Genomic DNA, 18,788 nt, shown 5'->3' with positions numbered 1-18,788 from the left:
TCGGGTTAGTCTTCCCACTTACAGAACTAGGAAACTGAGTGGTGGTATATCAGGCTTGGCCTTCATAGCATCTTGATGCTGTTAGTCACTCGAGTGGCTCATTCTTTCTCCTTGGCCAACTTTCTCGCACCTAGCTGACTGTCCATCAGGCAAGCGACTAACTGCAGAAGGACGAGGCTTTCTCCAACAGGCGCTCGGGCTCTTCCCCATACGCAGTGACGCGACCGATGACGCTATTCAGTGACGTATGATGACGTGCTTTACCCTGAGCCAGGTGTCCGCAGGGCGGCCACACCCTGAGGGCCCAGTTCAGGAGGGGCAGTGGCTCCGACCCGGGGAGACACGCCGCAAGACCCCCGCCTGAGGCGATCTGGGGCCCTGAAGTCCTGGGTCCTAAGGACCCACGGTTGATCCGTTGCTAAGTGACGCCAGCGCGCAAAGCGCGTGCGCGGCCACGGCGGTGTGCGTGAAAGCGGGCGCGCGCCGCGACGGCGGCGGCGAGGAAGGCGGCGGCGGCGGCGGCGGTCGAGGGGGCGGTGGCCACGAGGCGGGGTCGCTGCTGGCGGAAGAGACGTGTGTGGCGGCGTCTAGGTCGCTGAGGAACATCATCGGGGTGAGTCGCTGGGGCCGCTCGTGGGAGGTGGGGCCTGGCCGCACCTGCTGCGCGGGCCCGGGGCGCGGGGACGCGCCTCCCCCCACCCCCCGCCGGACCCGCGCGCGCCGCTCCACGCCCCTCGGCCGCTGGTTCCGGGGGCGTGGACGGGGGCTGACGAGGGTCAGTTCCGGGGCCTGGCGCTCTGGGGGCGCGCTGGAGAGAGGGGTGCCAAGGGACAAGTGACTGGATTTCAGGGTGACGCCGCCAGTTTCCCTTACACGGAGGAATTCCAAGCGGGAGAAGCCCGCGTTCCTCAGCAGCCTGGCGTCCAGTCTGAGACGCGACTGTGCAAAACCTGACAAACGCGGAAACGGGGACCCCCTCGGGATTGGGGTTCGCAAAGTTTTGGGTTAGCCGCCAAGGGCTTCGTCGGTTCTTCCTCGGCTGGTCTGGGAGTAGGAGCGGGTTGTTAGGGAGAGCTTTAGAATCTGTGCCTGTGAGAGCGTCGGGCACACCCACGACCCGGGAAAGGCGACCTGTCAGTGTAGATGCTGGTTGGCTAACCTGTTGCCTGGACCTTCCAGCCTCACGTTCATGCCCTCGTGCTTCTTTGACCTTTTTAAAAATCTGGTCTTGGTACCCAGTTTGAAGCTAAGGGACTATATCCATCCGTTATTGTTACTTCCTCATAGACTCAATTTCCCAGAACCGTGCTGTGTTTTGGCCACTGCAAGGGCCTTGCGGGCAGTCAGCCCTGCCTTGTGTGTGTGTGTTTTCCTAGAAGCAGTGCGGGCTGTTATTTTTCCGGTGGTAATAAGGATTGAGTTCCACGCGTGGGCTGGCATGATGAAGCTGGAGTTAAAAAGATGCAACTGGCCGTCAGCCAGTATACAGGATTCTGTTGGGTCATTCGTGTGTGGTGGTTTATTGAGGAGGTACCATGGAGACACATGGAAGAAATAACTTTACCTGTTATTGGTTAAAGGCAGCGTCAAAAACCAAGTACAGAGCACTGACATTTGATCATACATACAAACTGAGGGACATAACTTTATAGAGTTTCCATCCAGAATCTACAATCCCGAGATGCAGTTTTGTAACTGAGTCTCTGTAAAGTATGGCCTATGAAGGTCTCCCGTCTCAGAATCAGTAAAGCTTGCTCTGTAAAACCAATACTCAGGAGCCACTCTTCTTTTACGAGCTTCTGTGACTAGTGTTACCCGGTTTCCCTTTTGCTTGTGCCTCCTAGAAAATGCTCCGGAGTGGATAGCTCCGCAGATGATGAAACCTCATACTGTGTGGACATGGTTTCTCGGTACTGGAGGAGGATTTAGTTCCATCCTTCACAGAGTTAAATGCAGCTGCCTCTCTCTTTCCAGAGTTGTTCCTAATTAGTGAGAGGATTGTGGGGTCACATGTGGGGTCACAAGTGAGGTCTGAGGCCAGCCCTTTTTATTAGGTGGGGCTGGAATATAGGAGGAGGGTAGAGATGGGGTTGGCCTTTAAATGGAGAGTAAAATTGAAACTAGGAAAGAGTTAAGTCCTGTGGTGAAGTTAGTGCTAATTTGGTCACTGATGGCAGAAGGGTATTTTGAGGAGACTGTGTGACTGGAGCAGAGAAAGGTTCCTTGTACAGAAACAGTGTGGAGAGACTTTACAGGGAGGCAGTAAAGGTCTTAGAGACATCCCATTAATTCTAGGGTACAGTCCGTCCTAGGAACCTGAGGAAGTGCTTCCATCAGATTGGCCTTCGCAGGAGTGTGGGGGCTGTTTCTTAATTGATAATTGATATAGGAGAGCCTACCCACTCCCTGCAGAGCTACGCCTTGGCAGGTGGTCCTGGGTTGTAGGAGAAGGCAAGCCAGGGCGCAGCATCCGGCTCCTGCCCCCGGGTCCTGCCTTTGCTTTTCTTGATGATGGACAGTTAGCCTGTAATCAAAATAACCCCTCTCCCAAGCTGATTTTGATCAGGGTTTTGTTGCAGCAACTGTGAATCTACTGGGACAGAGTCTGTCTGAAGGGTGGGATGAGATGTTATTAAATCGAAATAAAAATCTTAGACAAAGATAAGTTACAAGTGTTATTCTTTTAAAACATCTATTTTTTAAATTGGTTATTTTAATCTATTTGTGTCTTGAGATAGAGTTTCACATATATCCCCGGCTGTCCTAGAACTTGTTCTGTAGACTTAATATACTTTTTCTGACTCCTGAGTACTGGAATTACAGGTGTGAGCCACGAAACTCTGCCAAAAAAAAAAAAAGTTATTTTTACTTAAAGGATATCTGGCTGAGCCAGGATCAATTTCTGTATCCTTTGATTTCATTTAGTAATTGGAATAAATGTTTCATTCTCATGTATTTATCCTGGGTGGCCAGTATTGTGTGGCTCAGCCACTAAAATGTACCTAATGGGGCTTAGGCTGCTGCTCTGGACACTGACAGAAATGCTTTAACCAACATCGTCCTCTAGCTATCCTTAGTGACACGGTTTCTATCACCATTATCTCTCACAGCACCCTGCCAAACAGTACCTGCTGATCCATGATGAAAGTGCAGCTACATAGCTAGACAGGGAATCTACCTGAAGAAAGGTACTAAGAAACACTGATAGGAGGGTCGGCTGGAGAATATGAAGTCATCTATAACATTTCCCATTACTAGAAAATTCTTGAGCTCTTTGTAGTGACTCATACTTGTAATCTCAGCACCTGGAAGGGAAAGGCGAGAGGCTCATCAGCTCAGCAGCGTCCTCTGCAGCAGTGAATTGAAGCTAGCCAGGGCCACATGAAATTCTGTCTTACCCTTGTCTCCCCTACACCCCCCCAAAAGAGAAAATTCTGTGGAATGGTTTGTAAGCCGGAGGTCGAATTGCTGAGATGTGTAGAGTTACTTGGCAAGTGTTGCATTATTTAACAACTCAGCAAATATTTATTAGGCGCTAGCTACGGCTTGATGTTCCTCCTGTCGGACGCCGAGGGGACATAGATGAATGGGCGCTGGGATACCTTTGACATGTGTCGATCAGAGATGGTAAACCACCGGCTGCCGGCTGTCGTATGTTGTGATAAATTAATCACTTTGAGAATTAATAAATTACTAGAGGAACTGACCACACTTGGGAAACCATTGATGGCAAAAGATTAGGAGAGAAAAGGATAGACCTTAGCCCCATAGATTAAGTAGATTTCTGCTGTATGTAAAGAGGAAGGCAACTTTCTAGACAGTCTTTGCTGAACGTTAAAATTGCATGGCTTTTTTTGGGGGGGATGTGTGTCCTAGTTTTTTACCAGCTTAATGTGTGGCAGGGGAGATAGGATAGAGAGCCACATTAGGACCGGATCTAGGGATCTCCCATTCTATTCTTTTATTTACTTTATTGTTAGACAGGGTCTCTCTCTCTATAGCCCTGGTTGTCCTGGAACTCATTGAATAGACCAGGCTGGCCCTGAACTCACTGCCTCTGCCTCCCAAGTACTGGGATTAAAGGGGGTGCCACCACATCTTGCCCACTTTATTCTGTCCATTTCTTTGCAGTGGGGACCAGGTGAAGCACATCATCAGGAAACGCTGGCCGTCCCACATATGCTTTAGAGGAGGGAGGGAGGGACAGAAGTGGGAAATGGGTGGATAGTGGTCAGACACATTTCAGTTGCTAGAAGTTAAACATTGTAAATACATAGAGGGGAGGGGAGTACAGTAAATATGATGACTGTCAACTTAAGTAATGGACCAATAAACCTATAAAAGATGCTTTCTTTAGAAGAAAAAGATGATGGGTTACTGTGAGTAGGTGGGTGATTATGATGCCATTGATTAGAAAATAAAGGGGGGGTGGGCTACAGTGCATAGAGGTTGTGGTGCTGCCTTAGTTTTATGATCTTATGTGGAGTTTCAATAGACAGATCCTCTAGGTAGGTAAGTCGGAATTCTCCTACAGAATTGATGAGAGGACCAGGAACAGTGTAGTGTAAATCATTAACGGTGGGACCCTTGGAGGTAAGAGGATTCAAGGCCAAATCCTTGTGGCACTGTTGTACTATTTATTGGCTTAGTGACCTTGTCTCACTTGGTGATAGCAGAGTGTGTCTCGCACACAAACTTTGAACAGTAATGGTGATAGACCTACGTAGAAGTAGATGGTCTAACTACATAGAATCAGAGACTGAGAGGACAAAGAATGGGACATGAGAAAACCTGTGAATCATCATTTCCACTCAGGTCGTTTCTTGGCTAGACTGGCTCTCAATCTGCTTTCTGTTTCTGTAAGAAAATACTAGAAACTAGAGAGTTTATAAACAATAAAAATTTGTTTTCTCAGAGTTCTAGAAGTTGAGATGTCTAAGTTGAGGTGCCAGCATGTGGTGAGGGGAGGTGTCTGTCTGTCCCTTTCCCCTTTTATGGGAGCCCCACTCCTGCAGTAGGAACAGAGGCCTCGTGCTTTTATTATTACCCCACAAACGTTCCAGCTGTGCTGCGGTTTAAGTCTCTGGTCCCTTCCATCTGTAGACCTTGAGCAAGCACCAGCAGAGCATGGAGGCCTTGGAAAAACACAGAGATGCAGGCCCTTTCCCTGTAAGTTTCCGATTGAGTGCGTGTAGGCGGGGCCTGATGTTTTGCAGCTTGAACAAGTGCCCAGGTGAGGCTGTGCTGGGACCACATTGGAAACTGTTGGCCTGTGTGCTAGAGGAGTGAGCAGGCAGAAATGAAGATATGGAAGTGTTTGGAGACCCAGGGAGGAGTCCAGAGATCAAGAATGGAACAGTTTTCGGACTGTAGGTTCATCACCTGAGTAGTTCCGTAGACTTCCATTTAGTGTTGTCTTCTCCAGGGTCTATCAAAGCCTGGTGTGACAGTGTATGGAGGGTGAGTGTATGTCCTTCACACTGATCTCACTTGTGCTCCTACGAGATGAGGATACTAGCCACACATAAAATAACTACGGAATTTTTTCTATAAGCTGATGTATAACTTGTGCATTTGTTACATACTTAGTCCTCCTTTTTTTTTTAATTTTAGAAAAAAAATGACAGCTCAAGTTGTAAAATTTGTGTGGGCATTTTTGTTTGGTGAATTTGACACAAACTGGAGTCACTTGGGAAGTAATTGAGGTATTGCCTCCATCAGATTGGCTTGTGGCTGTGGGACTTTGATTAATGACTCTGTGAAGGGCCCCGCCCACTGTTCTTGTTGCCATCATGGGCAGGTGCTTTTGGGTGGTAAGAGAAACTGAGAGAAGCTGTGGAGCAAGCCCGTAGGTAGGTTCCCTAATGGTCTCTGCTTCTGCCCTGACTTCCCTCAGTGATGGCCTGTGAGCTGTAAACTGAAATAAACCCTTTCCTCCCCAAGTTGGTTTTAGTCAGGGCATTATCACAGCAACAGAAAGGACACAAAGTCAGTGTGAGTAGTGTGTGTCAGGGTTTCACTGTGGGTTCATGCTGTTAGGGGAAGCAAATAGCAGGCTCCTCGTTTGTAGAGTTTACAGAAAGTTTGGTGTGGAAGTTTAACCATGGAAACCGTAGATGTAGCAGATCAGGGCTCAGGGCTGTGAGGATGCACATTAGACCCTCTGTCCACACATCAGGGTTTCTAACCTTTAGCATGATGTTAGTATTTTTTTTCTAATAGGAAGTTGGCAGTAGTTTCTTTTCCCTGTCAAGATACTTAAGTGTTAGCTGGGCAGTAGTGGTGCACTTCAATCCCAGCAGTTGGGAGGCAGAGGCAGGTAGATCTCTGAATTTGAGGACAGCCTGGTCTATAGAGATAGTTCCAAGACAGCCAGGGCTACAGAGAAACCCTATCTTGAAAAAAAAAAGATATTAAGTATTAACTGTTTCTCCAGATTTTGTGTGAAGTGGTAGGCAGGATCATTGTTCATTGAGCTTTGTTCTGGGCACCTAAGACTGGCTGTAAATCGGTAGGATGAATGATGTATGCACATGTATGTTGTCAGGATGGGGAGGAGGCCTGAGTTTTAAAATGTTCAGATTACAGAACTTGAAGTTAAATTTATCAGCTTTTTGTATGCAAGGGGCCATTGAAAAGTACAGACATGTTTAGCTTTTTCTCTTTACAATCCAATTTGTAATTTGGTAGAGGAGAGAGTGCAATTAGAGAGAGAAAATCGACTGCACAGGAATATGTTAAGGGTGTATAAATATTGATTGCAGGCTAGGTACTTGTGCTTGTTGAGTGGATAAGTGTTCAGTTTTGATTTCAATTCATAAGCCTTTGTAATCTTTCAGAATTACAACACGTCTGGAGTTGTAGCTTAGTTGGTAGAGGCCTTTGCAGTACATTTCAGATCGAATGTGTGATGGTTGGGTCTAATGCTTGCCTAGCTAGCATAGACCCTGAGTCTGATCTCTTAATACTGGGCACTCTAAGTAAGCTGGGCACGATGGCACACAAACTGCCCACACCTATCCTCGCACTAGGAAAGTGAAGGCAGGAATCTTAGAAGTTCATGGTCATCTTCAGCTACAAAGTGAATGTGAAGTCAACTTGGGACATGTGGGACCCTGTCAATAAAAAGCCATAAATCTGGTCATTTAACCTCCTGGGTTACTTTTTGCATCTGAATATGAGACATACAAATATTCCAGTGGTCTCTGTCCTTATAGTTCATAATTGGGGAGGTCTACCTAGTATTTTAGCCAGCTTTTCTTTAGTGTAGTAATAAGTATTTGAGACAAACCAATTTAATAAGAGAAAAGGTTTATTTTGGCTTATAGTTTTGGAGCTTTATGTTCATGGTTGACAAATGCATTACTTTTAGGCCTGTTATGTGTATTTGTGTTGGGGAAGCACATCATGGCTAGAGAGTCCAAAGGTTCCACAGTCACCTTTGAGGACATGGTCCCAATGCCATAAAACCTCCCACTAGGCTCCACCTCCTGAAGGTAGCACTCCTGTCTCCTTCCAGTCACAGACTAGGCACCAAGCCTTAATGCAGGGACTTTGGGAGGATATTTTAAATCCAAGATGTAGCACCCATGTAAGGAGAGTGTTACAATTTGTATCCTAAATGTTGCCCAGGGTCCTGTTAATGATCGTGGCATTCTTAGAGATAGCAGCACTTTTAGGAGTTGACCCTACCAGAAGGAATTTATGCTATTGGGACATTATAGAAGATATTTGGGGTCCCGTCCCCATCCCGTTAGCTTCTCTGCTTCCTAGCTACTGCCTGCTGCCATGCACTACTTCAACACAGGTTAGAAAAGCAGTGGACCATCTGCTGTGGACGGAGACTTCTGTGAGCACAAAGGAGTCTCTCCCTTTTCAACTTCTCAGGCGTTTGTCAGTGATAGAAGGCTGGCTAGTATAAGGGTCATTAACAACGAGGAGCCATGTAGTGAGTGGCTGTGTGTGTGAGGCTTTTTCTGTGTGTTCCTTAACTCTAATGATCTTGAAAACCCGGCAACTATCCCATTTGTACTAATGAGTCAAGTGAGTTCCAGAATGGGGAGCAATTTGTCTGTAGTCTGTAGCCAGTGAGGGATGGCATTGAGCTTCAGCCCTAGGCTGGGACTCTTTAATTCCAATGCTTTTTCTAGTTAATGTCAACTCCTGGTTTCAACATCAACATGGGGTCCTAGCATGTGAATGTCATGATGGACACGTGCACATGCACCCATGAGCACATGCATGTGCATAAACACACAGGCACTTCAGCACATTATGCAAAAAATTGTTAGAACAGGTAAGAATCTTAGAAAATACTTAGATGCTTGAAGATAATTTGATAACATATTTAAGGTTAGAGAGTAAAGGAGACTGACAGTCATAGGCCACATACTGATTATTCTGTGAACAAGTGCTAGTCTTTGAATGATATATTTTACTTAAGCATTTGGTTTTCTTTACATACAGGTACAACATGTTCTTGAGAACTATGGTTTTTCAAGCTCATCAGTAGCAAGTAAATTTAGAACTTAAAAACATTTTTCCTTGTGGTGGTTTGAATGAGAATGGCCCCCATAGGCTCATAGGTTTAAATGCTTGGTCCTTAGTTGGTGGAATGGTTAGGGAGTGTGGCCTTGTTGGAGGAAGTGTGCCACTAGGGCTGGTCTTTGAGTTTTCAAAAGCCTACACAATTACCAGTTCATACTGTCTGCGTCCTGCTTGTGGTTGTGAGATCCAGCTACCCCTCCATGCCTTGCCTGCCTGTCTTCTACCATGCTTCCTGCTGGAACGGTCATGGACCACCTTCTGAGACTGTCAGCCCCAGCCAACTCTTTCTTTTATAAGATGTCTCTTCACAGCAAGAGAAGAGTGACCAAGCCATTCTTGAAGTCTTATTCCAAGTAATGGGCACTTGAGGTTTAGCAGCTGATCTTTCTGCTGTTTACATCCTTTGTTCCTTCCATTGAAATGTTTAAGTCTTTTTACCAAACAGACTCATCTAATTATGGTATAATTGAGTTGTTTTGATTGGCTTGTTCCTGGCATTTTGACTGAGTCACTCTTATTCATCCTATTTTCTGCTTTCCTGGAAATACAGACTGTAATTATTTTTGTAAAAGTCAGTTTCATCTAACTTCACAATAAATATTTATACAGAAATTATAATTTGCAAATGTACTAGTTACTAAATACCATACCAGTATCTAATGCAGTCTAATAAAGCAAATTTAGTTGTTTCAAACAATACGCTTTTTTTCTCTGTTACTGTAGGTCAGGTACTCAGAAATAGCCTAGCTGAGTATTGTGGCACAGAGAGCCTGGTGAGTTTCAGTTTGACTTTTGAAGTACTGTGGCCTTTGTCCAAAGGTTCAGATAGGCTGGGAGGGTCTGCTTGCAAGATGCCCACTCCGATGACTATTGGGCAGAGACCTTACTCCACTCATGTGTGGCTGCTTGAAGCCAGGGTCACTTGGCTTCATCTAGAGCCACTGATAAAAAACTGAGGAAGAACCCTACTCGCTGTTTGAATATCAGTGTTACCTCTGTTTTCTTTCAATTACAGCTGAATCACTGAGTCCAGCCCCTGCTTAAGACAGCAGTTAGGTTTCACCTATTTTGGAAGGAAGAATCAATCTGTGGATATCTTTTTATTTTATTTTTTTTTTATTACCCTTTTCCTGTTTTTCCCTCTGGAAACCTATCCTATCTCCCCTCCCTTAGCTTCTATGAGGTGCTCTCCCACTCACCCACCCACTCCCGCCTCCCGGCATTTCTGTACATTAGGGCATCAAGCCTCCCCAGGACTAAGAGCTCTCCTCCCATTGATGTCCGACAAGGTCATCCTCTGCTACATACGTAGCTGGAGCCATGAGTCCCTCCATGTGTGCTCTTTGATTGGTGGTTTAGTCCTTGGGAGCTCTGAGGGGTCTGGTTGGCTTGATGTTGTTCTTCTTATGGGTTGCAAACCCCTTCAGCTCCTTCAGTCCTTTCTCTAACTCCTCCACTGGGGACCCTGTGCTCAGTCCAATGGTTGGTTGTGAGCTTCCGCTTCTGTATTTGTCAGACTCTGGCAGATCCTTTCAGGAGACAGCTATATCAGGCTCCTGTCAGCATGTACTACTTGGCATCTGAAATACTGTCTGGGTTTGGTATATGGATGGATCCCCAGGTGGGGCAGTCTCTGGATGGCCTTTGCTTCAGTCTCTGCTACACAGTTTCTCTCCTTATTTCCTCCCTTGAGTATTTTGTTCCCCCTTCTAAGAAGGACTGAAGTATCCACACTTTGGTCTTTCTTCTTCTTGAGCTTGTGTTCTATGAGTTGTATCATGGGTATTCTGAGCTTTTTGCCTAGTATCAGTGAATGCATACCATGTGGCTCTTTTGTGACTGGGTTACCTCACATGGGATGATATTTTCTAATTTCATTTATTTGCCTAAGATTTTCATGAAATCATTGTTTTTAATAGCTGAGTAGTACTTCATTGTGTAAATGTACCACATTTTCTGTATCCATTCCTCTGTTGAAGGACATCTGGGTTCTTTCCAGCTTCTGGCTATTATAAGTAAGGCTGCTGTAAACATAGTGGAGCATATCCTTGTTATGTGGAGCATATGGATATATGCCCAGGAGTGGTATAGATAGGCCCTCAGGTAGTACTATGTCCAGTTTTCTGAGGAACCGCCAGACTGATTTCCATAGTGGTCATACCATCTTGCAATCCCACCAACAATGGAGGAGTGTTCTTCTTTCTTCACAGTTCACATCCTCGCCAGCATCTGCTATCACTTGAATTTTTGATCTTAGCCATTCTGACTGGTGTGAGATAGAATCTCAGGGTTGTGATTTGCATTTCTCTGATGACTAAAGATGTTGAACATTTCTCTTTCTTTTTTAACTTATTTATTTCATGTATGAGTACACTGTAGTTATTTTCAGACAAAGACATCAGATCCTATTACAGATGGTTGTGAGCCACCATGTGGTTGCTGGTAATTGAACTTTGGTCCTTGGGAAGATCAGTCAGAGCTCTTAACCACTGAGCCATCTCTCCAGCCTGTCGACTAGGGAGTTTTTGAACACTTCTTTAGATGCTTCTGAGCCATTCAGTATTCCTCAGTTGAGAATTTTTTGTTTAGCTTTGTACCCCATTTTTAATCGGGTTATTTAGTTCTCTGGAGTCTAACTTCTTGAGTTCTTTGTACATGTTGGATATTAGACTTCTGTTGGATGTAGGATTGGTAAAAATCTTTTCCCAATCTGTTGGTTGCCATTTTGTCCTATGGACAGTATGCTTTGCCTTACAAAAGTTTTGCAGCTTATGAGGTCCCATTTGTCCATTGTTGATCTTAGAGCATAAGCCATTGGTGTTCTGTTCAGGAAAATTTCCCCTGTACCCACGTATTTGAAGCCCTTCCCTACTTTCTCTTATATTAGTTTCAGTGTCTCTGGTTTTATGTGGAGGTCCTTGATCCACTGGGACTTGAGCTTTGTACAAGAAGAATGGATTGATTTACATTCTTCTGCATGCTGACCTCCAGTTGAACCAGCACCATTGTTGAAAATGTTGTCTTTTTTCCACTGGATGGTTTTAACTCCTTTGTCAAGGGTGTGTGGGTTCATTTCTGGGTCTTCAATTCTATTCCATTTATCTACCTGTCTGTCTCTGGACCAGTACCCTGTGGTTTTTATCACTATTGCTCTATAGTATAGCTTGAGGTCAGAGAGGGTGATTCCCCCAGAAGTTCTCTTATTGTTGAGAATAGTTTTTGCTATCCTAGGTTTTTTGCTATTCCAAATGAATTTGCAAATTGTTCTTTCTAACTCTATGAAGAATAGAGTTGGAATTTTGATGGGGATTGCATTGAATCTGTAGATTGCTTTCAGTAAGATGGCGATTTTTACTATATTAATCCTGCCAATCCATGGGCATGGAAGATTTTTCCATCTTTTGAGATCTTTTTCGACTTCTTTCTTCAGAGACTTGAAGTTCTTGTCATACAGATCTTTCACTTGCTTGGTTAGAGTCACACCAAGGTATTGTATATTGTTTGGGCTGTTGTCACTTTCCCAACTTCTTTCTCAGCCTGTTTATCCTTTGAGTAGAGGAAGGCTACTGACTTAAGTTAATTTTATATCCAGACACTTTACTGAAGTTGTTTATTAGGTTTAGGAGTTCTCTGGTGGAATTTTTGGGGTCACTTAGATATACTATCATATCATCTACAAAAAGTGTTATCTTGACTTCTTTCTTTCCAATTTATATCCCTTGACTTCCTTTTGTTGTCTAATTGCTCTGTCTAGGACTTCGAGTACTATACTGAATAGGTAGGGAGAGAGTGGGCAGCCTTGTCTAGTCCCTGATTTTAGTTGGATTGCTTCAAGTTTCTCTCCATTTAGTTTGATGTTGGTTACTGGTTTACTGTATATTGTTTTTTTTTTACTGTGTTTAGGTGTGGGCCTTGATTTCCTGATCTTTCTAAGATTTTTATCATGAAGTCGTGTTGTATTTTGTCAAATGCTTTCTCAGCATCTAATGAAATGATCATGTTTTTTTTTTTTTTTCTTTTTTCTTGGAGATTATTTATATAGTGGATTATGTTGATGGATTTCTGTATATTGAACCATTCCTGCATCCCTGAGATGAAGCCTACTTGATCATGATTGATGTTTGTTTTGATGTGTTCTTGGATTCAGTTTGCTAGAATTTTATTGACTATTTTTGCATCAATATTCATAAGTGAAATCGGTATGAAATTCTCTTTCTTTGTTGGGTCTTTGTGTGCTTTAGGTATGAGCATAATTGTGGCTTCATAGAAGGAATTGGGTAGTGTTCTTTCTGTTTCTATTTTTGTGGAATAATTTGAAGAGTATTAGTATTAGGTCTTCTTTGAAGGTCTGATAAGAATTCTGCACTAAACCCATCTGGTCCTGGCCTTTTTTTTTTTTTTTTTTTTTTTGGGTTGGGAGATGTAGTGGCTACTTCTGGTTGTCATCTTGACTATATCTGGAATGAACCACAATCTAGAATTGGGAGGCCCACCTTTGATTCTGATCTTGCAGCATAGAGTCTATGAATCTTAGGACACTAAGGCAAGGAGATCTCTGAGTTCAAGGTCATCTGGAAAAAAGCAAGTCCCAGATCCAGGTGTGGTGGTTACACACTTTTAATCTGGTACACACCTTCTGTTGGAGACCCAAGGAGGACATTGGAAGAAGGAAGGCTTGCTCTCTTTGCCTGCTTGACTTGTGGGACTGAGCATATGCTAGATCTGTGGACTTCACAGCGGCTGCCAACCGTTGTTGTGGAGTTGGACAACAGACTTTAAGTCACCAACAAATACCTAAGACTACATAGAGAGTACCATAAGTTCTGTGACTCTAGAGAACCATGACTAATACAGGAGACTTTTAATGACTGTTTCTATTTCTTTAGGGGTTATTGGACTGTTTAGATGGTTTATGTGATTCTGATATTACTGATCCTGATATCACTTTGGTCTCTGGTATCCGTTTAGAAAATTGTCTATTTCATCCAGATTTTTTAGTTTTGTTGAGTATAGGCTTTTGTAATAGAGACTGTTGATTTTTAAAAATTTTCTTGGTTTCTGTTAAGTCTCTCTTTTCATTTCTGATTTTGTTAATTTGGATACTGTCTTTGTGCCCTCTGGTTAGTCTAGCTAAGGGTTTATCTAGCTTGTTGATTTTCTCAAAGAACTAGCTCCTGATTTTCTTTGTATGGTTCTTTTAGTTTCTACTTTGTTGATTTCAGCCCTGAGTTTATTTCCTGAAGTCTACTCCTCTTGGGTGTATTTGCTTCCTTTTGTTCTAAAGCTTTCAGATATGCTGTCAAGCTGCCAGTATATGCTCTCTCCAGTTTCTTTTTGGAGGCATTCAGAGCTATGAGTTTTCCTCTTAGCACTGCTTTCATTGTGTTCCATAAGTTTGGGGATGTTGTGTCTACATTTACATTAGATTCTAGGAAGTCTTTAATTTCTTTATTTCTTCCTTGACCAAGTATTCATTGAGTAGAGCATTGTTCAGCTTCCATGTGTATGTAGCTTTTCTGTTGTTTTTGTTGTTATTGAAGACCAGCCTTAGTCCATGGTAATCAGATAGGATGCATGGGATCATTTCTTTCTTCTTGTATCTGTTGAGGCATGTTTTATGATGGATTATATGGTCAATTTTGGAGAAGGTACCATGAGGTGCTGAGAAGAAGGTAAATGCCTTTGTTTTGGGATGAAATGTTCTATAGATATCTGTTAAATCCATTTGGTTCATAACTTCTGTTAGTTTCACTGTGTCTCTGTTTAGTTTCTGTTTCCATTATCTGTCCATTGATGAGAATAGGATTTTGAAGTCTCCCACTATTATTGTGTGAGGTGAAATGTGTGCTTTTAGATTCATTAAAGTCTCTTTTATGAATGTGTGTACCCTTGCATTTGGAGCATAGATATTCAGAATTGAGAGTTCATCTTGATAGATTTTTCCTTTGATGAATATGAAGTGTCCTTCCTTATCTTTTTAAATAACTTTTAGTTGAATGTCAATTTTAATTGATATTAGAATGGCTACTCCAGCTTGTATCTTGGGACCGTTTGCTTGGAAATTTTTTCCCCGGCCTTTTACTCTGAGGTCCTGTCTGTCTTTGTCACAGAGGTGTCTTTCCTGTATGCAGCAAAATGTTGGGCCCTGTTTATGTATTCAGTCTGTTATTCTATGTCTTTGTATTAGGGAATTCAGTCCATTCATGTTGAGAGATATTAAGGGAAAGTAATTGATGCTTTCTGTTATTTTTGTTGTTAGAGGTGGAATTACATTTGTGTGGGTATCTTCTTTTGGGTTTGTTGAAAGATTACTTTCTTGCTTTTCCTAGGATGTAGTTTCTCTCCTTGTGTTGGAATTTTCCATCTATTATCCTTTGTAGGGCTAGATTTGTGTAAAGATATTGTGTAAATTTGGTTTTTTCATGGAATATCTTGGTTTTTCCATCTATGTTAATTCAGAGTTTGGTGGATATAGTATCCTGGGCTGGCATTTGTGTTCTCTTAGGGTCTATATGGCATCTTCCCAGTATCTTCTGGCTTTTAGAGTATCTGGTGAGAAGTCTGGTGTAATTCTGATAGGTTTGCCTTTATATGTTACTTGACCTTCTTTTTCTTACTGATTTTAATATTATTTTTTTTGTTTTGAGCATTTGGTATTTTGATTATTATGTGATGGGAAGAATTTCTTTTCTGTTCCAGTCTATTTGGAGTTCTGTAGGCTCCTTGTATGTTCATGGTCATCTCTTTCTTGAGGTTAGGGAAGTTTTCTTCTATAATTTTGTTGAAGATATTTACTGGCCCTTTAAGTTGGGAATCTTTGCTCTCTTCTACACCTATTATCTTCAGGTTTGGTCTCCTTGTGTCCTGGATCTCCTGGATGTTTTGGGTTAGGAGACCTTTGCATTTGGCATTTTCTTTGACTGTTGTGTCATTGTTTTTTATGGCACCTGAGACTCTCTCTTCTCTTTCTTGTGTTCTGTTGGTCATGCTTGCATCTATGACTCCTGGTCTCTTTCTTAGGTTTTCTAACTTCTGGTCTCTTTCCTAGGTTTTCTATCTCCAGGGTTGTCTCCCTTTTTGATTTCTTTATTGTTTCTATTTCCAGTTTTAGATCCTGGATGGTTTTGTTTAGTTCCTTCACCTGTTTGTGTTTTCCTGTAATTCTTTAAGGGATTTTTTTTTTTTTTGTTTCCTTTTTAAGGGCTTCTTCTACCTGTTTGCCTGTGTTCTCTTGTATTTCTTTAAGGGAATTATTTATGTTTTTCTTAAAATCCTCCATCTTTTTCATGAGCTGTGATTTTTAAATATAAATCCTGATTTTTCCAGTGTGTTGAGGGTATCCAGGACTTGCTGTAGTGGGAGAACTAGGTTCTGATGATGCCAAGTAGCCTTGGTTTCTGTTGCTTAGGTTCTTGTGCTTGCCTCTCACCATCTGGTTATCTTTGGTGTTAGTTGGTCTTGCTGTCTCTGACTGCAGCCTGTCTCTCCTGTGAGCCTGTGATTTAGGAGTGACAACCCTCCTGGGAGACCAGCCCTCTCCATCTGGGATTTGGGTCTGGAGAGCTGTGCCAAAGGGTTATCTCCAGGGCACAGATGTTGACTGGAAGGATCCTGTCCCCAGTTGTTCCTGAGGTTCCTGAGCCCTGTGGTCGCCTAGCAAGTCCCTCTTTGGCCAGTTATTGGAGCAAAAATGTTCGTCTCACCTGTTGACTTAGGAGTGACTGCACTCCTGGGAGACCAGCTCTCTCTGGGAGAGATTTTGGTCTGGAGAGCTGTGCCCCAGGGTTAACTCTGGGGCACAGATGGAGACTGGAAGCAGACGTCTTTTTTTTTTTAAGTGGACGAGTTTTATACAATCGTAGGACATTTTTCCAGAAGAAGCGATTTCTTCAGCTGAAATTGTCTCTGTTAGACACATGCAGTCATTTTTCTGACTCCTGTGTTCATAGTATGGGAGAAATGAATACTGAAGCATTACAAAATTATTAAGCAAGTTTCTTTAACTGGGTTTGTGGATTCCTTGAAGGTCTTCATTTGTGACATAGCAAAACAAGAATGACAGGGTCTTACTGTGTAGCCCAGGGAGGTCTCAAGTTTATATGACTATGCTTGTGTAAAGTCCACTCTGTCTGCTTCTGCCTCTAACTGCAACTAAAGGCCTGCATCACCATTGCCTGGCACACTTAAAACTTCTAGTCTTTCAAAATACAGTCAGTTTGTTTGTCTCAGTTTTGCTGTCAACTTGACAGATCTGTGAAGTGCAAACTTCACTTGAATATTTGCCTCAAGTGGATTGTCTTGTGGGCATGTCTGTTGGGCTAATTGTCGTGTGAGGCTCCAGCCCACCATGGGCAAGTACCATTTCTTCCTGTCATGGCTTCCATGATGATGGACTGTTCAGTGTAAGATGAGGTAAGTGCTTCTCTCCACTGGGTTGCTTTTGGCAGTGTTTTATCACAGCAACAAAGGAGTAAACTAGAGGGCTGGAGAGATGGCTCAGCGGTTAAGAGGGCCGGCTGCTCTTCCAGAGGTTCTGAGTTCAATTCCCAGCAACCACAAGGTGGCTCACAACCATCTGTAATGAGATCTGACACCCTTTTCTGCTGTGTCTGAAGACAACTACAGTGTGCTCACATATATGAAATAAATAAATCTTAAAAAAAACTAAACTATAACATTCTAGGTAATGTCATTGACCTTAAAAGTTTCCTGAGAAAACAAAGCGTAAAAAGTGGTCCTTCAGCTTCTCTTCAGGCACGCCTTGCCTGTATGTCCTCAGCTGTCTGCTTAGTGCATCCGCGAATATCACTTAAAAACAAAACATACTCAGTTGATTTCTCTTGGACCATTAGTCTGGGTCAGTTTCTCAGTCCATGGCTTTACAGTGCCTCCAGTTTTTTTTTTTATTGTTTTTAATTAGCATATTTAATTGTACAAAACAGTGGCTCATGACATTTTTCCATGTGTAAACATATTTTGCCCTGGTACCGTGTCTTCTAGGTTTGTCTGGTTAGAACTTTTGGCAGGAGTACCGCAGTGGTGTTTCTTCAGTGTTTCCTTGTGACGTTTTTTCTTCTTGGGCACGCTGACTTCGTTCAGTCCCTCAGCTCAGATGGGCTTGCTGGCTCCTCACAGTGGGGCCTTGCTGCTCCCCCCTGTAACCAGTGTGTTCCACAGAGAGCCACTGAGGCTGCGTCTGTTGCTGCTCCAACTTTGACCTGCTAGCTTAGCATCTTTCATATTGTTTCCTGAGTCGTTGATAAGTTTGTTGCCAAATTAGGGTTTACTGGTGTCATCATTCTTTGTATAATTTTAATTGTTTTCCCATTATCTAATTAGTTAGGTACTACTCTGTGAGTCTGTGGCAGGATTTGTAGTTTTTTTAAAAAAAAAATGAGTCATCATTTAAAATGATCCCATATTGGGCTGATGGGAATTTTTCTTTCTGGCTTGTTCCCATGATTCTTGGATGTTTAAGATAGTTAAGGTCTGTCTCATATTTTCCTTAGTTTTGATGTGGAAATCAGATTTTTCTCCAAAGAACCCTAGAACACTCAGATGCAATATCCAGGTGTTAGGTATGGCCATAACCGGATGACACTGCTTCTAGGCTCTCTTAGCAAATAGCTACCTAGGTTGTTCTGTGTGTGTGTGTGTGTGTGTGTGTGTGTGTGAAGGGGGGGAGGGAGAGATTATTTGTACTGTACACTCTCGGGTCCACCCCATATACTGGGTTTATTGTAGCTCTTTGTTTTTTGTAGATGCGACTCCTTCCTTCCTTTTCAAAGTGCTGGTCCCTTGCTCCAACACTGACTGCTTCTCACCCATTGCACACTGCTAAATGTACCAAGGAAGTAGGTTTGCAATTGCTGACTTGTACCTTCATGAAAAGAAACTCATTTACTAGAGGGCAACATTCTTTGTCAGGGTTAGCTTGAGGGTTGTGGTCAAAGGTCCAGGGTTAATTCTCCTCCCATCACTTCCCTCCATGTGGCTGTGGTGTCCATTAGAAATGCAGTTAAATGAAGGTTAATAACAAAGAAATTTAAAAATGTTTACCAAATACAATACAGTAAACATCCTGTTAAACATGTAGAAAAAACAAATCACATGGGGGAAATGATAGAAAACCTGCTTTCTGAACCCCTAAAATGTGGAGGCTGTCAGTTGTTACATGCATGGAAGGACTGAGGTCAGCTGAGCATCTGAACTCTTTTCTGCCTCCCTTCCTCAGCTGCTCT

The 18,788-nt window shown here is 43.0% G+C and overlaps 1 protein-coding gene across 2 annotated transcripts in view; it reads left to right on the top strand.

Moving 5' to 3' along the window:
• The first annotated feature begins 485 nt into the window (after nt 1-485).
• The window catches only part of BTBD9 (BTB domain containing 9), a 328,964-nt gene continuing 310,661 nt past the window's right edge, over nt 486-18,788 (top strand). For both annotated transcript variants that reach the window (XM_080937967.1, XM_080937966.1), the window contains exon 1: nt 486-613. The gene's annotated coding sequence lies outside the window, so the exon portion shown is untranslated. The remainder of the gene's footprint in view (nt 614-18,788) is intronic.

This window comes from Micromys minutus (genome assembly GCF_963924665.1).
Source record: "Micromys minutus genome assembly, chromosome: 25".
NCBI lineage: Eukaryota > Metazoa > Chordata > Mammalia > Rodentia > Muridae > Micromys > Micromys minutus.
Note: the sequence above shows the minus strand (reverse complement) of the source record. Positions and strands in the feature narration are given on the sequence as shown.